Raw genomic sequence first — 24,371 nt, 5'->3', positions numbered from 1 at the left:
CATGTGTTTTTTATAAGCGCTTTTATAGAAAATGTGTGCATGAGTGTTTTACTGATAGCTGTTGCTACTCGCAAAAACTATGACTTAAACAAATGTATTTCCACTCCTCCAAATTCCAAACAAGTGTCCCTAACACACATATCAGGCCCTTCCACTCCCCATGATACTCCTCCACTCCACTGGTCTCTCCCAATCCCCCAAAACACTCAATGCATCTATGATGCTACTCAACCCAAAATGTTGGATAGCCGCAGCTACCAGACGTCCACAAACACACAACATTCCTTTTGCCCTACTATAGCCGCAACTGAATAGGGTACCACATCTACCCGGGGCAGCAACGCTACGCACTGAGTGGCTGCTGGATAGCCGTGGATAAACTAATGGAACTATTTCCTCACACCAATCTGACTCACAGTCACAAATGGAGATGGAGCACCAGATTTAATGGTAAAATAGAGAAATAAGAGAAAAATTATAATAAAGCAGTTTTAGCATTCATTACAGACTATAACCAAATATGGATTTCAAACAATATACAGTTCTACATGGTCAATTTCTATAGACACAGTAGAGTACACCTAACTGATGAAGGTAATGCAGTGATCCTTCACAACATCAACACAGTACTCCCGATGTGCTAAAATATTGCACTTAGTGTACCCAAAAACAGACCTTTTAAGGACTACTAATGACATATAATTACACAAACACAATAACATAAACAAAAAAAGATGTCTTTATTATACCCGCGGTTACAGTTCATTGACTTTTATCAACATTGGGCATAAAAGGGGCTTGTGAAAGACATCCATTCTGTTTTAGCCTAAGCTATGCCATTTAAAGTAGTTTCAGACTCCATTTCGCTTATTCGCTCATTCTGATGGATTTTAATTTCCATGTGTAAAATGCTCAGAGCCTGAAGGGCTGCAACCCGTGTCTCTGCAAGGAATGTTTAATTTAATGGTTTTGCCAGTTTCAAGCCTTGAACAGGCAGGCACGAACACAGATAATTGATAGTTTATATCTTCCTGGCTCCTGACTTTCTGAAGCCAATTCTGCAACTAATGTTTAGAAAACATAATGTGCCATGCACATTCTAGGAAAGTAAGAGCTAAGTGAACTATCAAGCCGATATGGAGAGTGACCTTTTGATCAAAGACAAACATAGATAAAGATATGCGAAGAATGTCTCCTTGTGATGGGGAGAGGGTGAACCATGTTGCTCTGAGACAGTAAATTGTACAGACATGACGTAGAGTGAGGACCATTGTGTTTTCGCTGAAAATGTATATGTTACACAGGTCGTAAACTATCTGTAATGCAGCAACCGCCGCATTCCTGAAGTGTGCTTAAGGCTGACTGGCCGCCATGAAAATTGCTCAATTTCTCTATGACTGTCCACGGACATAGTTGAACCTAAGACTGCTTGAAGCTAAATAAACTCTTGTTATTGTTTGGATCGTGACTGGTGTTCTTTATTTATTTGCAGTAACTCAGATTGAGATTAACAAATGGCAACCAACGTGGGGCCTCCGGATGAAGACCCAATGCTTTTTGAGGACGAAATGGACAGACTTGGACCAGTGAGTATCAGGGGCCCCTGCAATTAGGAGACAGTAGTGTGTCTTACAGTCTGCTTCTTGTGACCTGCGTCTGCCATTTTACCCAGAGGTCAATACAACGAGAGTACCGGACTGTATTCATCGGCTGTGTTTCCCTTTTTCGGAGACCACTAGCCACGATGGGGGTTCTTTGATGGGGGATTGATATTTCGTTTTGAATCAGGTGAGTTTGTTTCAAATTGTTTGGATGGCCTTCGCTGGGAAGTTTTGAAATATCTAGGATACAACACTTATAGTCAGTACTATTGAGGAAGAAGGCTAGACCAGCCACTTTTGACGGAGTTAGGGACTGGCGCAAAGAAGCTACCCAGCGCCTCAAAAGTAGGGAGAAATTTGCATGCAGACACATCAGCAAAGTAGAAAAGGCTTTTGCGGACGACCCTCACAAACAGGATGAAGGTATTTGGGCTATGGATAGAGAGTTCCAATTGGAAATACATAAAATATACCCATCAAAAGATTAGCATGAATCTGATGAATTAACAGACAAACTGCTGAATTAAAGGTGAGCACAGCCTTCGGCAACCCCTCCCTATGTTTCACTGCTGCCTGAGCCAGCACAGCCACCACTACCAGCTCCAGACACATGATCTGACAGTTGGCCTCCAATTCCTGTTGCATGTAATTTACCCCAGTTCTTGCAACCAGCAACGTCTGCCACTTCCGACACTTCTCTTTTAGCACATTCAAACCTCCCCAGTGAACATAGAACTGTGACTCATAGTACAGTACCCCTTGAACGAAAAAAGGCCTTACAGCAATGGGTAGAATTATATATACAGGATGGTGGCACAGCAGCTGCTTCCAGCTCTTTGAAAGATCATGGAGGCATCCCGAAAAAAAAGTATTGCTAGAGCAAATGGGACAGTACTTGGAGCAGATTTGGGGTGATCCTACTGATACCGCCGTCCCACAGGAGTTGCAGAGTTTGAATTTTGTATCCTGTACTAGAGACACACCATTGAAAATACACGATCAAATGTTAAAACTATTTTCTTATAAATGAGACCTAGACCAGCTACACCAATTAAAATTCGATAAAGAGACTCAACACAGATCCTATGTCCAGAAAGGATGTCCACCCGCATCCAAAACACATAGCGAACAGATCCACGTCAGCACAAGAGATACTCTCAGATGGATTTCAGATGCATCTATATCCACTATGGATGTTCACAAAATGTTAGTCAATGTTCACCATGCATTCAAAGAAAGGTGTTACAAGTTATGGCTGAATATTTACAAGACAAATGCCATAAGAAAAAATTGTGCTGCCCCGCGTATATTATGACAAAATACAAACAAACCTTTTCAGATGACACCTCGCTAACCTCACAGTCCTTCGACCTAGCTCTGCTCCTTAATAAACGGTCTGAGAATCCATCTGCACAGCTATCCATGAGAGAAGTACCCCCTACTCTCGTGCCCCAGAAAGAGGAAGCAGGCATAGATGGTGCGGCTGCAACAATTACCCAGTGCATTACATTTTGCAATTTGTACATGTCCCTTTTTCAAGGCAGGAAGTGAACACTCTTAAACAGTCCATCTCTGACATTAGGATGAACCCCACAGGGTTCTATAAGGAAATACAGTCTATTTTGAACTCCTCAGTTTTCACTTGTTATTCCCTGTCATCTTTCCAGCAGATTTATGGAAACAGGCTAGAACCGTAGATGATGTACCTGCAGTTGGCGATACATGGGCTGCACTTGAGCTGGCAGACAGAACAAGGAAGGCAGGAGAGAAACCTCTTCAGTGCCTACTAATATTATTTAACCATATTGTGAAAACAACTTAAGTCTTTGGTGCCCAAGAAAAGGATCATTTGGGATAAATTGACCGCCGCCATGCAAGGGAAGACAGAGGGAGCCACAGAGTACTTTAACAGGTTTGAGGAAGTGTTTTCGGATTTCAGTGGCCAGGATTTGAGTACTAACCAGGGAAGAGATAGTGTGTTGATTAATTTGTACTTGGGCTCTTGCCCGACATTCAGTCTCAAATCACTGCCTCTCAAAGTTCATGGCAGACAAAGTCACAATTCAGAATTCTATATCTGGCCCAGCATTATGAGAATAGAGTGAACAATGAGAAAAAAATAAAAGAAAAGGTTGGACTGGGGTACTCTTTCAGCAAATTGCGAGAGGACCACAGGGAGGGAATGCCCAACAGAGGGGACAGTTTACCCCACAAATGTGAACCAATGTGCCTATTGTAAGCAAGAAGGCCACTGGAGGGTACAGTGTCTGATCCTCCTGTAGAAGGCAAGCAAAATGGGTGGTAGAAGGTCAAGAGCATGCTGCAATGGCATGCAAGGATTGAATAAAATTAGTTCTTTCAGAACCAGCAATATGATAGCAATATGGTAAATCAAGATGGTCAACAGAATACTAGGGGTCTGAATATTTTTGAGAGCACTACTCACACATATTTTGCTGAATATTTTACATCTGATGATATTTTATTTCATGAGGACAGCCTGAAGCAGGATCTGGCACCTACCCCATATCCCTGTAGATCAGAAAGGACCCTACATAGAAATGAATAGGGTACACACTTTTCTGGTGGACACAGGAGCTCAGAAATGCTCTATTGACCATTTAATGGTTCCAGATATACCCCTGTCAGGGCAACAAAATATATCAGTAGGGTTCTCTGGTAACAGGTGGTAAGCCCAGTCTATAAACCAGTGCCGATTTCTTTAGGTCCTTTCACTGATTCATGTCCTTTTTGTTGACAACCAACTGCAGTGAAAATCTGCTGGGACTGAATTTATTGCAAAAAACTGCACGCAGTGATTTACTTTTCTCCAGATGGAGTATACTTGACCATTTCTCCCCAGCAGAATTCTACCTCCCAATTCATGGCTTTGCCTTTACCAAGTGAGTTGCACCAGGTACCTACACATCTATGGGCAGTGAATGACAATGATGTTGGAATTATAGATGTTGAACTAGTGCACGTTGTTTTGAAAACTGCTGTTACTTTGCCTTGAATTCCGCAGTATAAAGTTTCAGTTGATGGTGAGCAAGCACCTAAAAGTATTGTCTCAGACTTAATACATCAAGGTGTATTAGAAGAAATATCTGGTAGCGCATGCAATAGCCCTGTTTTGCCTGTTTATAAGAAAGGTAAGAATGCTTTACCCTACTGTTTTGTTATAGATTTAAGAACAATTAATAAGGTTGTTGCACCTCAGTATCATATTGCTCCTGACAACATTACCTTTCTGACTATGATTCCCACAAAGGCTATGCATTTTTCAGTCATTGACTTAAAAAATGAATTTTTTAGCATCCCCATTCACTCAGATAGCAGGTATTTGTTTGCTTTTTCCCTTGGGGACGTTCCTTTGCTTTTACCCGAATACTGCAAGGGTATACCAAAAGTCTCAGTATTTATAGTAGGGTCCTCAAGGAACAACTATATATGCTTCAATTGCTTTACTCTTGCAAACTCCTACAACATATAGGATTATTATTGCTGCAGATTCAGAAAGTGCTTGTAAAGAGGGTACCATTTTCTTACTGAAACACCTAGCTGACCATGGTCATAGAGCATCTTTGAAGAAACATCAGTATTGTCACAGGAGGTCACCTATTTAGGCTATCTCCTGTCGAAGGATGGAAGGCGCCTTGCGCCTGAAAGGATACAAAGCATCACTGACATGGTGGTGCCAAACACACATAAAGTGGTTAGGGCTTTTATCGGGATGTCTTCCTATTGCAAGCAATAGATTCCAAATGTTTCACTCATGATTAAGCCTTGGTTGACATTGACAAGAAAAGATGTAGCTTTACCTCTACCTTGGGATAAGGTTCGTCAGGACGTTTTTGATCTGCTCACAACTGCTCTATGTTCCGCACCAGTTTTGAGCACACCAAATTATGTCAAAGAATTTGTATTATTCGTGCATGAAAGAGATGGTTGTGCTTTGGCTGTTTTGACACAGGAACATGGAGGAAGTGAAGTGGGAGAATGGAACAAAAGGCTCCCACCAATCCCCTCACACCCCTGGACTAGAGGATCGCGGCCCAGACACCCGCCACAAGAGGAGTTTGCCCATCTACCAGACGACGAAATACCCTGGTACAGGAACATACGGATGTGCCCACCAGCCTGCCCACCAGCTTGCCCTGCCCATGCCGACACCTGCGGCATGGATGAACTCGACTAAACCCTTCAACAGTAAATGAACACATTGTTAGAGATGCCATGACGACCTAGCCAACGGTCAGCACACCCGTGCAAACATGCACACTGGACACTCCCACACCAATCCACACGAAGTACATATTCAGTGCTATGACGTAGGTGACGGACACACTCACTGACGCGCATCTTTATTATTTTTCAAAATGCAGAAACGCAAGACGCACAATGAACTCATCTAAAATGCTTGCTCACGCTTCTCCTAAACCCATGCATTGCAATGAGAAATATAACGAAGACATGATACTGGAGATAAAGCAATATGATACCATAACCTAAAGCGCCGTGCATCAAACGTCTCCACCTATGCACCATGCTCAAGTAGGCCGCAAGCAAGAGCTTCCATGAACATTGAACGAGCAAGAGTACAGTTGTTGACCCTGCAGAATGAGCCCGGCGAGAGCAGACAGTCAAGGGCACAATGTTGCAAACTCGCATGCCGCAAGCCGACACGAAGGTCACACCTGCAAATTAAGCCAGGCACACAGTGGAAAATGCAATATTAAATTTGCAGAATTCTGCCTCAACCACGGTCTCTCCTCACGTGACCAAGCCGAACCTGACAGGGTGCCAGGCCCAGGAGGAGGGAGGCGCCTGGATCCCACATTTCAAGACACAGGCAGATACAATTAAGCGACTCAAAGGACATCTGCGGCGGTGGGAGTAGTCTGCCTTCCAGCATATGAATAAATCCTCACATTGTCTGCACATACCCATAGTGATAGATTGTTGCAAATGGCAGGTGCACCGTGAGCTGGGAACAGCGATGGTTCCAGACTGGTGGGCTCGCGAGTGGACCAATCAGAACATGGGGCTCTTATCACTGACGCCATTAACATTAGCCAATCCTCAGGGGTCTTCATGTAACAATTTTCATGTATCAAATTGAAGGGACAACCCAAGTATACCACCTGACTGACCCTCGACCACTAACAACGCTCTCTATACGTATGCTATACTAACCCTACCACTCGAGGAACCAATCCAGAGTGGCGATAGGTTTTTTGCTAACTTTTCCCAGGTGATGCAAGTAGCGCGTCAGACTAAGGTAAAAAGGGCCTGCGAGCCCCACGATTGAAGAGAGAGTGTCAGGACGGACGCGTACGATCCTTGACCCATCCCTGCCGTTTTGTTTAATAAACAGCAGAATCACCCTGCTTCTTGCGTGTGCCTCATACTCATTTTTCTGGGATATACGGGAGGAGTTGGGGCCTCCCTGCCCGGAGGTCCGCGGACGGCCCAGCCGACCCCGGGAGAATTTCCACCCAACAAGTTGGAGGCACTGCTGAGATCTTTTTAAGGTCTGCTTTTATTTTATTTTTCCGAGTACTCCCATTGCGAGGAGGCCCGGCGGCGCGGCCCCCTCTGCCGCTGCCCCCTTTTGAGGACTACAGGACCATCGCAGAACTGCGAGAAGACCGGACAGCGCAATCCGGATATTGGCCCTCGGGAGCCGGTTGAGAAGTATCCCGCCCGCGGTTCGCGAGTGTCCAGACGTGGTCCAGACTAGGGGAGGTGGCAAGCCGCTTGGAGGGGTGCACGCAGTCGAGCGGCCCCACATCAAGAGAACTTGGTGAGTATGCCACGCACAACAAGCAATGTGAAATTGTGAGGGAGGGGGGAGAAATTGGATAAGGGAGGCGGGAGGTGTTACACAGGTGAGCGGCGAAGGTTTGATAAATTAGTGTTGACGGTGAAGTGAATGGTAGCTGGACAAGTGCAAGAGCAGTCCGCTACATTACGAAAGAGGAGGGGGCGGAGCACGAAAACATCACGTGCGGCAGCTCGTAGACACTGATTGGCCTAGGTCGCGATCACGTGTGAGGGTGTGTGTGTGTGTGCGTTTTCCTACGATTTGGTGATTATTGATCAATGAGTAGATGAGGATCCCTATTGATCGAGCAGGAAACTCGATAGATAGATGACGTTTTCCTGTAGGCGGTAGCTAGCTGGTTGCCTAATACGGAAGATAATTGGCTGGTTAAGCCCTCCTGTCGAGGGGCGTATCACACGCGAGGCGACGCAGTGTGCGCAGTCCGATTATATTGTTGATTACCTTGTTCCAGGCATGACAGGAAGACAGCTGTGGGGTTGACGGCCGTAGATTGCAAGCGTATTTTGAACTTTTAGAAACATATGAAGAACTTACCAGTAGTTTTGAAGAGATCGGTGACGTCACCAGTAGGGCTTTCATAGGATATCTCGAATACAAGGCATCTTTTTTTTTTCGGAGAGTGGTGGGGAAGAGAATTATGGTGAGGAAGTGGAGACGGAGATAAACGGTAAAGAGTTGATCGGGGGGAAGGTGAAAAGGGGGACGTGGCTGCGCACGGAGAACGCCGGCCACGGCAAGTGAAGAAGGGGGAGGAGGGATAAGAGAAAGTGGGACGGCTGTATAAGAACGTCACACGGGGCACGCAGCCACAGGGGGCTACGCGCGCCTCGGCCGCAGGGTGCCGTAAAGGTGTTCGATAAAGGGGGAAAAGAAAGAAAAGAATATTCAAATGCAGATGCTATATTTTACTATTTTTCCTTAGCGGACAATAGCAAGTCCCCAAAATTACGGGGCCAGGTAAGGATCTAAAACTGTATAGTGTACACTGTTAGCAAGATAACCGCTACCAAATAGGGGAAGGATAACAAGTGAAGCGCTACTATGTCATACGGGACAGGATCAGGAGGGTGGGGGAACACCCTCACTACCCCGCTACAACACATATGTAAAACACTGTCACCCCATAGGGAGAAACTGATCAAGTACAGCATAGAATGGACACAGGGGACGGACAACAAAATGACAACACCATGGCCGCCTAATGGCAGTTTTGATCCATATACCCAACATTCACTATTAACCCATCTGCATAACACATACAAGGGGAAGAAGTTGATACACCACGTGGAGGTGTTTAACTCATGGAGGATGTTCCAAGGGTCCCGACCAGGGCCAAACGGAATGTTCATTATGGGGGAAACAACAGAAGAGGAGAAGATTAAGGAGGAAGGAGAGAATGGGGAAAAAGAGAGTGGAGGCAAACATAACACGGGGCACGGACAAGCGGGAGGAGAGAAGAGTAACAACATAAACGAAAGGGAAATAAAAAAGGAACAGAGCGACAATATACCCCTAGCGAAGGTAGTGAAAAAGGAGGAAGGGGGGTTATACCCTTTAACAGAACTACGAGACATGGTTCAATTGAGGGCGGCTGAAGGGTACTCGAACCCGGCATACAGCCCGCCACCATATACAGCCACAGGTAGCCACACGGGAAGGGAGCAGACTAGCACGACGGGACTAGCTCGTACGAAAATACCCGCAGGGGAAGGGGGTATTGGCGAAGAGCAGATCGCAGGAATAGGACAGGATGAGTGAGTAGCTGCGCAGGTATTATTGAAATTACGAAGTTCATTAACAGAAGAAGAGGAGGAGGTAGTAAGGAAAATGGACGAGGATAACACCAGGAAGAGTGAAAGGAAAGGGGAAGAGGGGAAAAGAAAGGGAGAAGAGCTGTTACGACAAAAGGAAGAGATTTTGGAGGAACGATTAGCAGAATTAAGGGATGAGCAGAATGCACTGATCAAGCAGCTCGAGAGAGAGGAAAGAGAGAGAGCACGGGAAAGGAAAGAAAGCAAGAATGAGTTGAACAAAATGAGGGAACGAACTGAGGAGCAAAAGAGAGAAGCAGAAAGGGTGAAGGCAGTAGCAGAAAGGGTATCAAGAGCAGCACTGCGTGACAAGAAAAGAGAGGAAGAGGAGAAAGAAAAGGAAATGGAAATATGGAAGAGGAGATTACTATCAGAAACGACAAGGAAATACGAAGAAGGGAGGATGATAGAGGGTATATTAGAGCGGGAAAGAGCGAGATGGGAAAGGAAGAGAGAAGAAGAAAGGATAATGGAAAAGATGAGTAGTGAAGTAATGGAGGAATTGAAAAAGAAAAGAGAGGAAATTGGTAGAGAAATAGCGGAGAAAAATGAAGGGGAAAGAGAAGATAGGAGAGGGGAGAGTGAAGTAAGGAGGTATGTATACAGAGACACAGAAGTAGCAACAACATCGGCACAGAGGGGAGCAATTGGCAAAGAAGACAAGGGAGGAACGGATCTAATAGATTTAAAAACAGTAACGATTAGGGGGAAAAAGGCAGATTGGGGGTTGCCATTAATGGAGGACTTTTGCAGTGAGGAAGAGAAGGAATGGAGAAGGAAGGAAGAAACAGTGAAAGGGAAAGCTTAGATAAATTATACATCACCCGGACAAATGGAGAATCACCATGGATCTGCAGGAGAAAGGAAGAACTGGAGGGAAGTGAGGAAGAAGAGCAAGGAATGGCGGAAAGGCAGACGCGTGCAACTACACCCTCACCATCCGCCACTACACCCTCACCATCCCGTCCAATATGCTCCGCTACCTCACGCTCATTACGTGCAACATGCCCATCTAAACTCGCGCCCTTCCCCCACAAACTGACACCCTATGCAGGCAGGCTCAGAGACCTCCCTGGACGCAGGCAGGGAGAACAAATACACACGCCCATATTAAATAAAGGAAATGATAAAAGAAGGGGAAGAGATGGAGGAGAAACAGTTACGAGCAGGGGAAATATGGAACCCATTGACGATGTAGAAGAGGAAGGGTGTACGGATTTGATTATGTGGAACTCAGGGGGCCAATCAGGACACAAACTAATGCCACTTCTGGAGAGGGGAGGGGTTAGACCACAATACGTCCCCTGGAAGCATGCAGACAAGGAAAATATAAAGTGCAGGCTCCCATCATTAAGTGGAGGTGCGGGAAAATGGATATATGAAATGGAAAAACACACCGCAGGACAGAAACTGGCAGTGGGGGATGCAAAGGGCCTTCTAATATCAATATTGGGGGATGCAGCAGAAGACATCTGGAAGAGAGCAGGCTTCCCCGGGGTCACAATATCAAACACATCACACGATGGGGCACCATTCGCAAACTGCAGACATGCATTATGGCAAGCGCTGAGGGTACAGTACCCAGACACATCAGACATAGGAGCAATTACCTCACGCAAGATGCGTGAGAACGAAGATCCTGTTGATTATATCGAGGAAATTCAAGAGAAGTGGCGTATGGAAACTAGAGAACAATGGGACAAAACACCAGCAATATTTTATCATATACTAGTACAAGGGTTCCCAGAAGCAGTTCAGAAACAATTGAAGAAAGTAGTGGGGATGGAAGCAAAAGCATGGCCAGAAATACAACTGACGATAGTGCATCATTGTAGGACATGGCAAGAAAAGATGAAACAAAAGGAAGAGGATAGAAAAGCGGAAGAGGTTAAATTGGTACAGAAAAAACTTACTAAACACACAATGGAAGGTGCACTAATAACTACACCTGCAACAATGACTCAAAACCCCACACAAGTAGTGGCTGCACAAGATCCCTCCCAAATACAATCATCACAGATTGTAACACAACAGCTGCCGCCACTCCAACCATACACGACTAACATGGAAGGAGGATACTCAACGCCAGGAGCTGGATATTATAATTACACCAGGGGAAGGGGAGGAATGATGAGGGGGAGGGGATATGGATATAACACACAACAACAAGGGGGAGGATTTAGAAATTTCTACCCCACCGGGCAACCAGTATACCAGGAAAACTCAGGAGGCTTTCCGTGGCAGAACAGGGAACCACCGGTGTGTTGGATTTGTGGATTAGTAGGGCACATGTAACGCAAGTGTAGAGTGAGACCAGGCACACCATCTTGGGGAGAACAGGGACAACAAGGGCCTACACAGAAACAGCAGGGCATCCAGCAACAGCAGGCATTGCAACAGGGAAATGGGCAGCAACGACTAGTAACACAACAACAGCCACAGGCATATTCACTGCCACAACAACAGGTAGCGATAACACAGCAACCCCAAGTACAGCAAGTACAGCAACCTGCCCAAATTCAAGACCATAACATAACCTCTACCAATACACAACTACAACAAACACAACTGGGAAGGGTGACGGTCCTGGGACACAACCCTTACACAGGAAGTGGTCAATCATTATACCGACAATAGGACAGCCCACAGACGGCCTTGGTGTGTCCCATCCTGTCGGTAACACCTAATAGTGCGGAGGAACCACGCATAGAGGTAACGATAGGTGACAAAAAATTATCATTCCTTGTTGACACTGGGGCGACCCGGTCTTGCATAAGGGAAGGTAAATTTAAGATGTCAGGTGAAGCCATGAACACCCAAGGATTCTCTGGGGCTAGGGGGTTGGTTCCCTTTACTGATAACATTCCCTTATCAATAGGGGATTATGACATGTCAGTCCCGCTTTTATATTCTAGGGCCTCACCAGTAAACATACTGGGGAGAGACATAATGAGCAGGCTGAATATGACGATCTCCTTTACGGAGGACGGCATCATTTGCTCCACTCCAGGAATAAACATGCTCACTGCACGACAGATTATGCAAGCATACTGTGGACAGACAGTGATTAGGGCTGAGCCAGTAGATGGTGAACTGTTCCAGTACGGGACAGACATGGCATTTGCATGGATGCCAGGAATAGAAGGAAAGATCTGGAGGAGGCCAGCAGCCTATTTGTTTAGACCAGAAACACCAGCCAATGAACCAGAAGGAAAAGTGATTTCAGTGAACATAGAGAGCATTATAGCAACTGCTGATTACATCACAGTACATGCCCAAGACAGAGAAGGAAGAGCATGGAGGGCAGTGATAGCCCTAGAAGAGGGATGTAGGCTCACCCAGGTGTCAGACGAGGAGCTCTTCTCAGAAGAAAAGGAAGAAGGTGAAATGGTATTTATGATGAGTGTAGAAATATGGCTAAGAGTGACATACAAACAAGTGGCACAGAAAATTGCAATGGCACTTGAAGCACCCACATCCACCCCAGTTCCCTTCTTTGAGGAGGATATGGCAAAGGTACCAACATCATTATGCACTACTAGTCCCTATGACGTGGGGTGCATAAAAAGTATAGGGGGAGTAAGAATAAAATTGAAAAAAGGTGCAATACTCCCCAGAGTAAAGCAGTACCCACTATCGAAAGAGGCGGATGAGGGCATATATGAAACAATAACGGCCCTTTTAAATAATGGCATACTGGTACCATCAGAATCACCATGTAACACAGCTGTATACCCAGTGCGCAAAGCTAAAGGGGGGTCTTGGCGCTTCATACACGACCTCAGGCCCTTGAACAACATAGTGGAAGCAGAATACCCCATTGCAGCAAACCCAGCCACAATATTGTGTGGCATTCCAGCAGAAGCATCACGATTTACAGTGATAGACCTCAAAAATGCCTTTTTCTTAATACCCCTGCACCCAGACTCACAAGATCTGACAAGCTTCACGTACAGAAACACAAAATGGAAACACACCAGATTGCCACAAGGGTACTGCGAGTCACCCTCAATTTTCAACAGAGTAATACAGATGGATTTGGGTAACATTGAAGTGGAAAGCACAGTGTTGCAGTATGTTGATGACATAATAATTTGCAGCACAAGTGAAAAAAGATGCAGAGAGGACTCATTGAAGATGCTGACAATATTGGCTGAAAAGGGTTACAAGGTAGACAAAGAAAAGTTACAGTACTGTCAGGAACAGGTACTTTACATTGGTCAGCTCATATCCCAATACGGAAGAAAGATTGCACCACAAAGAGCACAGGCCATTTCAAAAACACCGCTGCCCCAAACAGTGAGGGAACTGCAGCAGTTGCTGGGTCTGTGCAACTACTGTAGAGCATGGGTATTTGATTACAGCTCATACATAGGACCCCTACTTGAGGCATTAAAAGAAGATAACAAAGGGGAGAAAAAATTGGGGTGGACAATGGAAATGAAAGAGGCCTTTGATGAACTGGAAGATGCAATATCAACTGCTCCGGTACTGGCCACCCCAGATTATGAACGACAATTCTTTATATTTTCGCTCAGATTGGCGTGGGAACAGCTCTTCGCCTGGGCACTGAACGACTACTTGATAGGGAGAGCTTAAAAACAACAACTAACACTAATAACAAGCATATTGAGAATTTTCAGGCGGGCAACTTTAACGTCGCAAGAATAAGCTGCCGGACTGCAGCAAGGTAAGAGCAAAATGCCGGTGAGACTAACCTGTGTAATAAAAATGATAGGGATTTTAATGATCACCGGGTTTTTGGCTGCCTCTGTATGGCAGAAAAGTTATGCTATCAATATTTTGGCTGTACCCAAACCTAATATACCCCCACCCACGGCTGCAACAGGTGTTACGTCAGGTGGTACTAGCAAAATTCCACGCAAGGGAAATAGAGTTAAACGCAGCACATACTCAGATAATAAAAGTATTGACAACTACATACAAGATTCAGCACACGTCTCGAACAACATGTGGTACCAACACATGACCCAAATAGGTAAGCAGGCAACAGAAGACAGCTGCTACGTCTGCTCATTGATCCCATACGCCATGAGCGCTTCTCGAACTTTCGTTGCCACGGAAATAGATGAAAAGACAGCGCGATGTATAATATACTTGGCACTGTTCCAAACGAAGGGGAGATTTCAAGGGACGGTGGTGCACCTGGTATGGAAAACGCGAGGCACATATCCATACGAAAACAACTTCCTCAAGACTTATTTGAGTTACCACAAGACTAGTTTTTATGCTGAAGCATTCAGATACATGACAAGTGGCCCTGAAAAAGGAGAAACAAAGAAAGTAACACTACAATACCTACCATGTGATTGGTACGCCACTGAAGTTCCTGGTAAACAAGGATGTTGGGAAAGACCACTGGTAACAATAACAGGGAAGGTGTACCTGGACAACAAATGGGACACAGGAGTGGTTGGCAGCAACATGGTAACGAAAGAAAATATTACAACTATTGCTGAACACAATGACAGATGTTGGATGACTTGGGTCAAGTATGTACCAATGCTAACACGGATAGAGAAGGATGAAGACCCAATAACAATACTGCCGCTGTCTGCACCCAAGGTATGCTACCTACATAGAGGAGAAGTGGACGTGGGATACAACACCAACTGTGCAAGCGTGATGGAGTTACCTGAGGGGGGAGCAGGAACAGCAATATTAATGGACCATTACTGGGCCTGCGGAGACAAGGCATACCACACACTGCCCCCTCTGTGGAATGGTGTTTGCACAATGGTACACGTTAATGTACCGTCACTAGTGGTGCCCCAGAAACATGTGAACGTGGCAAACTTCCCTAAAATGGATGAAGGAAACAATAGGAAGAAGAGATATGTACCACCTCAGAAGGGGCCAGAGAGCCAAAACAACAGCAACAACACTGTCCTGAATAGAAAGAAAAGACAAGGAGAACCTCTGACAGGAAATTACCTATGGGGAAGGTCGGAAACAGCACTCACTTCAATCCCACCAGAACACAGACTATTCAGCAGAGCAGCAATGTTCTTCTCCTCAATAATACATACAGCTTACGCAAACGCAAAATGGCTCCAGATAACTAGATGGGAACTAATGATGACAATTAATTCTGCAGTAAATGGATTCAACGCAATAAAGGAGGAACTGCGAGCAGTGAGGATGGTAGCACTACAGAACAGATATGTACTGGACCTCCTCACAGCAATGGAAGGAGGAGTTTGCGCAAAGATAGGACAATCATGCTGCACATTTATTCCTGCTAACGATGCTGACAATGGTACACTGACAGAAGCAGTATCACAACTGGCCCAGATGCACTCCAAAATGATGGATGAAAGTAAAGGAGTGAAGAAGGATGACAGCTGGTTTTCACTACTATGGTCATGGATGCCATCTTGGCTGTCGGACGGACGGAAGATTATAGTTGGATGCATAATACTGGCTGGAGCTACACTGATCTTACTTAGATTTTGGATGGCCCGGAAGGCACGCACCACAGATGAACTGATCGAAATGGTTGGTATACACCCCTTGATGCCGGCAGATGATGGCCAGCACACAGGCACAATAATAAAAGAGAGAGAAAAACTGCGCAAACAGATCATCACCAACCACCTAGACCCACCATCTGTGAAGCTCGAAAACCCAAGAAACCCAAGGAGCTACATAGGGAAATGGGTATACTGCACACCTGGAGGGACCTGTGTATGTATGTATTGGTCATTTGAAGACCACGTCAACCACTATGGACATTTGGGAGGAGTAACTAAAATATGGAGAGTGAGAGGAGATAAGGAAAAGGATATGTTTGTGGTCGACAAGTCGACCAGAGGGGGGACTGAAGTGGGAGAATGGAACAAAAGGCTCCCACCAGTCCCCTCACACCCCTGGCCTAGAGGATCGTGGCCCAGACACCCGCCACGAGAGGAGTTTGCCCATCTACCAGACGACCAAATACCCTGGTACAGGAACATACGGATGTGCCCACCAGCCTGCCCACCAGCCTGCCCTGCCCATGCCGACACCTGCGGCATGGATGAACTCGACTGAACCCTTCAACAGTAAATGAACACATCGTTAGAGATGCCATGACGACCTAGCCAACGGTCAGCACACCCGTGCAAACATGCACACTGGACACTCCCACACCAATCCACACGAAGAACATATTCAGTGCTATGACGTAGGTGACGGACACACCCACTGACGCGCATCTTTATTATTTTTCACATAGGTTTTTCAAAATGCAGAAACGGAAGACGCACAATGAACTCATCTAAAATGCTTGCTCACGCTTCTCCTAAACCCAGGCATTGCAATGAGAAATATAACGAAGACATGATACTGGGGATAAAGCAATATGATACCATAACCTAAAGCGCTGTGCATCAAACGTCTCCACCTATGCACCAGGCCCAAGTAGGCCGCAAGCAAGAGCTTCCATGAACATTGAACGAGCAAGAGTACAGTTGCTGACCCTGCAGAATGAGCCCGGCGAGAGCAGACAGTCAAGGGCACAATGTTGCAAACTCGCATGCCGCAAGCCGACGCCAAGGTCACACCTGCAAATTAAGCCAGGCACACAGTGGAAAATGCAGTATTAAATGTTCAGAATTCTGCCTCAACCACAGTCTCTCCTCACGTGACCAAGCCGAACCTGACAGGGTGCCAGGCCCAGGAGGAGGGAGGCACCTGGATCCCACATTTCAAGACACAGGCAGATACAATTAAGCGACTCAATGGACATCTGCGGCGGTGGGAGTAGTCTGCCTTCCAACATATGAATAAATCCTCACATTGTCTGCACATACCCATAGTGATACATTGTTGCAAATGGCAGGTGCACCGCGAGCTGGGAACAGCGATGGTCCCAGACTGGGGGGCTCGCGAGTGGACCAATCAGAACATGGGGCTCTTATCACTGACGCCATTAACATTAGCCAATCCTCAGGGGTCTTCATGTAACAATTTTCATGTATCAAATTGAAGGAACAACCCAAGTATACCACCTGACTGACCCTCGACCACTAACAACGCTCTCTATACGTATGCTATACTAACCCTACCACTCGAGGAACCAATCCAGAGTGGCGATAGGTTTTTTGCTAACTTTTCCCAGGTGACGCAAGTAGCGCGTCAGACTAAGGTAAAAAGGGCCTGCAAGCCCCACGATTGAAGAGAGAGTGTCAGGACGGACGCGTACGATCCTTGACCCATCCCTGCCGTTTTGTTTAATAAACAGCAGAATCACCTTGCTTCTTGCGTGTGCCTCATACTCATTTTTCTGGGATATACGGGAGGAGTTGGGGCCTCCCTGCCCGGAGGTCCGCGGACAGCCCAGCCAACCCCTGGAGAATTTCCCCCCAACAGAAGGATCAGGCTTCAGTAAAACAAAGTTAAGGCGTGGTTTTGGGTCACTCCTAAACTGAGATGGTGCCTCACTCGGTAGATGTACTACTGAATAGAATGCAAAATCAGCATCTCACATCTGCCCGGCTCTCGAGATACAAGCTCATTCTATTGGCACCCCACATCATAATTAAGAGATGCAGTTCTTTGAATCTGGCCAAACTTTTATCTCCTCTAAACGAGGACAGTACCAATGACACAAACCATGATTGCCTCATGTCACTGAACAAGACACAAAAGGGAGGATTGATTTGAGTGACACACCCTTGTCATCCCCGAATGGGGAATTATTTTGTGATGGTTCTTGTTTTAAACTCCCAGACAGCACTACTACTGCTGCCTATCCAATCACCACCTTAGAAACCCTTATCGAAAGCAAGAGAATTCCTCACAATTCTGCCCAGGCTGCAGAAATAATTGCTTTACTAGAGCTTGTGATATATCCCAGGGGCACTCAGTAAATATGTATACTGACAGTCAGTACACCTTTGGAGTAGCTCACAACTTTGGGAGACTATGGGCATGGAGAGAGGATTTTTTAACATCCCATGGCACTAAGATTCAACACAGTCCCTTGAGAGTGCAACTATTATCAGCATTACCTCTCTCTAAACAACTTGCCATAATGAAATGTGCAGCACAACAGAAAGTAACTGACGATATATTGAGAAAGGGAACACATTTGCAGACAAAATAGTCATGCAAACAGCCACAGACCCACAATAAGGAATGTATTTATTGGACTCCACCAGGTGGGTTGCTGAGAGTGGGATGATGGAATAGGGCATTATTAGCGTGAAAGAAAATCAGGCTGAAGCCACAGCTGAAGAAATTAAACAATGGGACTCTGGTCCAGCAGGGTTGGATGATGAAGGATGTTTGGTTGATCATGATAAACAAAGATGGATGCTGCCCAATGCTCATGTAACAGCTGTAGTTACTATGGCACATGGGCCAGCGCACAATAGTGAAAAAGGTATTTGTAAAGATTCAGACCCAGTATGGAGAAATTACAACATTCCCAAAATTACAAAGCGACTAGTTCTGTATGATCTGTCTACAACACACCATTGGGAAGGGGACACCAGCACTTAACGGTAGTTTTGGACCTCCTTCCATGCCATTCGAAGTGATTTGTTTTGACTTCATTGAAATGGAACATTACCAAAATTAGAAATGTGTTAGTAGTAATATGTGCATTCAGCAAATGGGTTGAGGCCTTCCCTTTGAAGGATAATACTGCTGTGTCCACTGCAAAAGTCATGCTAAAAGTGTACTTCCCTAGAGTTGGGTTACCTAGAGTAATATGGTCTGACAATGGGCCTCATTTTATTAAGCCATAATTCTACAGGTGTGTGAAGAGTTACAGATTAAGAAGCGATTCCACTCCTGCAGACATTAGAGTGACACAACAGCATCCTTAAGAACAAGCTAACGAAGGTGTGTGCACACATCAAACTGAAATGGCCCAATGCCCTACCACTAGCTCTGTTATCCATGAGAGCCACTGTCTAGGCAAAAACATGACTTTTTCCCTATGAAATAGTAATGGGGAGACCTGCTGATGTATGGAACTCAACCAGGCCTAAGAAACTTTCTGACATTGAATTGAATACCCATTATTGATTGATTACTGTGGCCAATTGACTCAGAATTTGCATTTCATTCACCAACAGGTTTGTGCAGCACTGTCCGATAAATATGAGGGTCCTGGTCAATGCATTCGACCAGGAGATTATGTCCTTGTGAAAGACTTTGAAAGGAAGTCCAGTGTCACAGCATGCCGGAAAAGACCCTATCTGGTGCTACTGGACACTCAGACGGCTGTTCGAGTGGACGGAAATAAGCACTGGATGCATGCAGTGCACCTAAAGCGAGTACCCTTGCCTTTACCCTGTGACAAGTGGGAAAAGGAGGGGATAAGAGATTCTGAACGCAAGTGTGTGCCTTTCAGTGATGGTACATGCTCTGATCCTGAGCCTAAGCAGCCTGATTGTTCACCACTTCCTCTGGATATTGACCCTTTGTTCACTGACCCCTCTGTTCGTGGAGTGTCCAGATATAACCTTTGACCATGGAAATAGCTAGGGAATGACATTTTGTGGGTAGAAAAGTGTAGTTAAAATACTTCACCCACAAGAAACCAACTTTATTCCCTCTATTCCACCCAAAGACACCTGCAGGCAGAGGTGGGCAGGGAAAGGAAGACTGCGAGCAAGATTGGCCATGTGGTCAGGTGCCACCCATGGATGAACTTATAGAGCCTGTTTCACTGAGGCTTATTAACAGACACTTAAAGACTATGCCTGTGTTTGGGGCACATAGAAGCGAGAACATGAACAGTATTGCACTGGAGAGACCAGATCTAAAGGGCTAAATATGTAATAGTAACTATTGTAGCATGTATTGTGCTTATATTTATACCTGTTATGGTTTTTAGAAAGTTCCCATGCCCTTAGCTCACTGTTGCCCAGAGTCAGCTCCACTATCATGTCTCCTATCCACATGCACTCACATACCCTTCACCCCCTTGATCCGGAGCACAGAGAATGGTATCTCAACAACACCATCATAAAAATTATGAATGAAACTCATGCAATCATAAACAGGACAAATTGCTAGGTATGTTCTCACCTCCCACAACACAGTGAGAAAGGTTTAGGTTGGTACATGTATACACTCCCATTATCAACTGCTTGCTATGCTTCTTTTAGGGCTCTGATTTTGGGTAAATGGAATGATAGTACAACTGGTAACTTTGATGGAAACAAACCCAATGAATTTCATTATCAGGTATTACTGCCTCTAGGATGCTCTGTCTTAGTTAATAAAAGCACTAACAATGTCGCCTTTACCAAACATAACTCCCATATCTTACACAGTCAACCATAATCCAGATACAGTACCATTTGGTTTAAATAAAAAAGGTTCTCGATATATGGGTACATATGATAAATGTATCCACACTGCAGTTTTGTTGAATGGGACAAGACCCTTATACATTGGGTGATCTATCTACTTTGTCTGTGGGAAACAAGCGTGTCCATGGTTACCCAAAGATTGGAAGGCAACATGTTACTTGGAGATACTGTTGCCAGGGGATTACTTAACTACAACTGCAGAGATATTGAAACATTGCCCTAGGCGAGAAATCGATGACAAGACCCCCTCCAAATATTAGGGGATGTGGCAAAATTCATGGTTCCCTTTTTGGGCCAAGTGATAAACTCTTGAGATATTAGAAGATTAGCCTGAGTACTGGAGAAAACCATTAATGAAACTACTGACATATTGTTCAATATGACGTTAGAACAAAGAGCTATTAGACTAGTTGCTCTTCAGAATGAAATGGTGTTAGACATCTTGTTAGCTGAAAGAGGACGAGTTTGCAAAATGGTCGGGCCAGCATGTTGCGTATATATATCCGACTCATCCATTCCTGTGTTTCAGGCTATACAAAGATTACATACACTGGGTTTCAAAATCCACATTGATGAAGGTAATTGGGACATTGGAACGTGGGCTTGGAACCTATTCAAATCCTGGGGTTGTAAAATATTCTTTGGGCTTGCAATATTCCTTGGAGTAATCTTGTTTTGTTGTTGATGTATACAATGTTTACCAGTTTTAGGTTCTATACTATGTAACTGCTGCTTTAGAGCTCTACAGAGACTAAAAGCTGAACCTTGTACTCCCGTTAATGTGACTAATGCATTGATCACGCAGGATTTAGAGATCTGACAATTTTAAAGCACTTTCAGATTCCATTTCACTTCTTTGCTCATTTTGATGGGTTTTCATTTCCATGTATAAAATGCTCACAGCCTGAAAGGCTGCAACCTGTGTCTCTGCAAAGAATGTTTAACATAATGTTTTTACCAGCTTCGAGCCTAATGTCTAGAAAACATATGTGCCATGCACATTCTAGGAAAGGAAGAGCTAAGCGAACTACAGAGCAGAAATGCAGAGTGATCTTTTGGTCAAAGACAAGCATAGATAAATATATGTGAAGAATGTCTCCTTGTGCTGCGATCAGGGTGAACTGTGTTGCTCTGAGAACAGTACATTGTACAGACATGACATACAGTGAGGATCCATGAATTTTTGTGGAAAATGTATATGTTACACAGGTCATAAACCATCTATATTGCAAAAACCAAGGCAATCCTGAAGTGTACTTAAGCCAGACTGGCTGCCATGTAAATTGCCCAATTTCTCTATGACTGTCCACAGACAAAGATGAACCTGATACCACTTCAAGCTAAATAAACACTTGTTAATGTTTGAATCATGAATGGTGTTCTTTATTTATTTGCAGTAACTCAGATTGAGATTAACAGGCTCACTTCAGGTTTTATACTACAATACATCACTATTCGTGTATTTATGTAAAGTAGCTAAAGATAAAGAAAGCAGAGAATAATACACAACAGTAAACTGGGTAGGCAAACATTTCACAGCCACACAATATAATACCATCAGTGAGAATACACAACCTAAAATACATTTATGGAGCATCTAAAACTGGAGTACGATTTATATAAATTTTGTCAAACTATTTTCTTCTCTTTTCCTCCAAAGTCTTACATAAAAAAAACTCTAAAAACACAGAGCCAAAATAAAAAAGACTCACAAATACCAGACCAGTAATTTTTCACCCCCGACATCACTATACCTAGAAAATAAGTTTTTGAAAATAGAAATCACTGGCACATCAAAATATATAGCTGCAAGCATGAAACTACTCCTACCCGCTGATATCTGTAGTCCTTAATAGCCCCAGATACATATGTGAATATCGGTAAAACAGCACAAAATTAATGCTTTCCTACCCCCAAGGCACTCACCAAGTGCTCCCCTCATCTGTGCCAGCGCCCCCACTCCCTAGATGCCCTCCTCACCTCCACTACTCTCTCGCTTGTCCCCACAACAGATGCTGTTTCTGTGTCGTAGTTTGCTTTCAGATGTGGGCTGCCCGTGGTTGTAGATGAGACTACAGATAGCTTTGTGTTGCAAACTTTGCCCATAGACCCCCTCCAACTCTCAAATTTCACTTGATGCCCTCTAGCCACCCCCATGTCTGGCCTGATGGCATTTGTATGATTTTTGACCACCTGTGAAAAACAAAATGTCTGTCAGTTCATTTCTAAAAACACCAGGTTTCAGGTAAATCCCCTAAATATCTCCATCTAATTTTGGGAATTGGGAACCCAATCTCCATCAAATATTTAAACAACTACTGCACGTAATAACCCAAAACCACAGAAAGATTGCAAATCAATGCTTTGTGCTAAAGTTGTTTTGGACCTAGTGCAAATCTTTCCAGCGGTTTGGGCTGTGCTCTTTGGCAACAATTGACCTATCTATTCCACCCAAAGACACCTGCAGGCAGAGGTGGGCAGGGAAAGGAAGACTGCGAGCAAGATTGGCCATGTGGTCAGGTGCCACCCATGGATGAACTTATAGAGCCTGTTTCACTGAGGCTTATTAACAGACACTTAAAGACTATGCCTGTGTTTGGGGCACATAGAAGCGAGAACATGAACAGTATTGCACTGGAGAGACCAGATCTAAAGGGCTAAATATGTAATAGTAACTATTGTAGCATGTATTGTGCTTATATTCATACCTGTTATGGTTTTTAGAAAGTTCCCATGCCCTTAGCTCACTGTTGCCCACAGTCAGCTCCACTATCATGTCTCCTATCCACATGCACTCACATACCCTTCACCCCCTTGATCCGGAGCACAGAGAATGGTATCTCAACAACACCATCATAAAAATTATGAATGAAACTCATGCAATCATAAACAGGACAAATTTCTAGGTATGTTCTCACCTCCCACAACACAGTGAGAAAGGTTTAGGTTGGTACATGTATACACTCCCATTATCAACTGCTTGCTATGCTTCTTTTAGGGCTCTGATTTTGGGTAAATGGAATGATAGTACAACTGGTAACTTTGATGGAAACAAACCCAATGAATTTCATTATCAGGTATTACTGCCTCTAGGATGCTCTGTCTTAGTTAATAAAAGCACTAACAATGTCGCCTTTACCAAACATAACTCCCATATCTTACACAGTCAACCATAATCCAGATACAGTACCATTTGGTTTAAATAAAAAAGGTTCTCGATATATGGGTACATATGATAAATGTATCCACACTGCAGTTTTGTTGAATGGGACAAGACCCTTATACATTGGGTGATCTATCTACTTTGTCTGTGGGAAACAAGCGTGTCCATGGTTACCCAAAGATTGGAAGGCAACATGTTACTTGGAGATACTGTTGCCAGGGGATTACTTAACTACAACTGCAGAGATATTGAAACATTGCCCTAGGCGAGAAATCGATGACAAGACCCCCTCCAAATATTAGGGGATGTGGCAAGATTCATGGTTCCCTTTTTGGGCCAAGTGATAAACTCTTGAGATATTAGAAGATTAGCCTGAGTACTGGAGAAAACCATTAATGAAACTACTGACATATTGTTCAATATGACGTTAGAACAAAGAGCTATTAGACTAGTTGCTCTTCAGAATGAAATGGTGTTAGACATCTTGTTAGCTGAAAGAGGACGAGTTTGCAAAATGGTCGGGCCAGCATGTTGCGTATATATATCCGACTCATCCATTCCTGTGTTTCAGGCTATACAAAGATTACATACACTGGGTTTCAAAATCCACATTGA

The sequence above is a fragment of the Ambystoma mexicanum genome, chromosome 4q (assembly GCF_040938575.1).
Source record: "Ambystoma mexicanum isolate Mex_15411 chromosome 4q, UKY_AmexF1_1, whole genome shotgun sequence".
NCBI classification, from domain to species: Eukaryota; Metazoa; Chordata; class Amphibia; order Caudata; family Ambystomatidae; genus Ambystoma; species Ambystoma mexicanum.
This window is presented reverse-complemented; position numbering follows the sequence as displayed.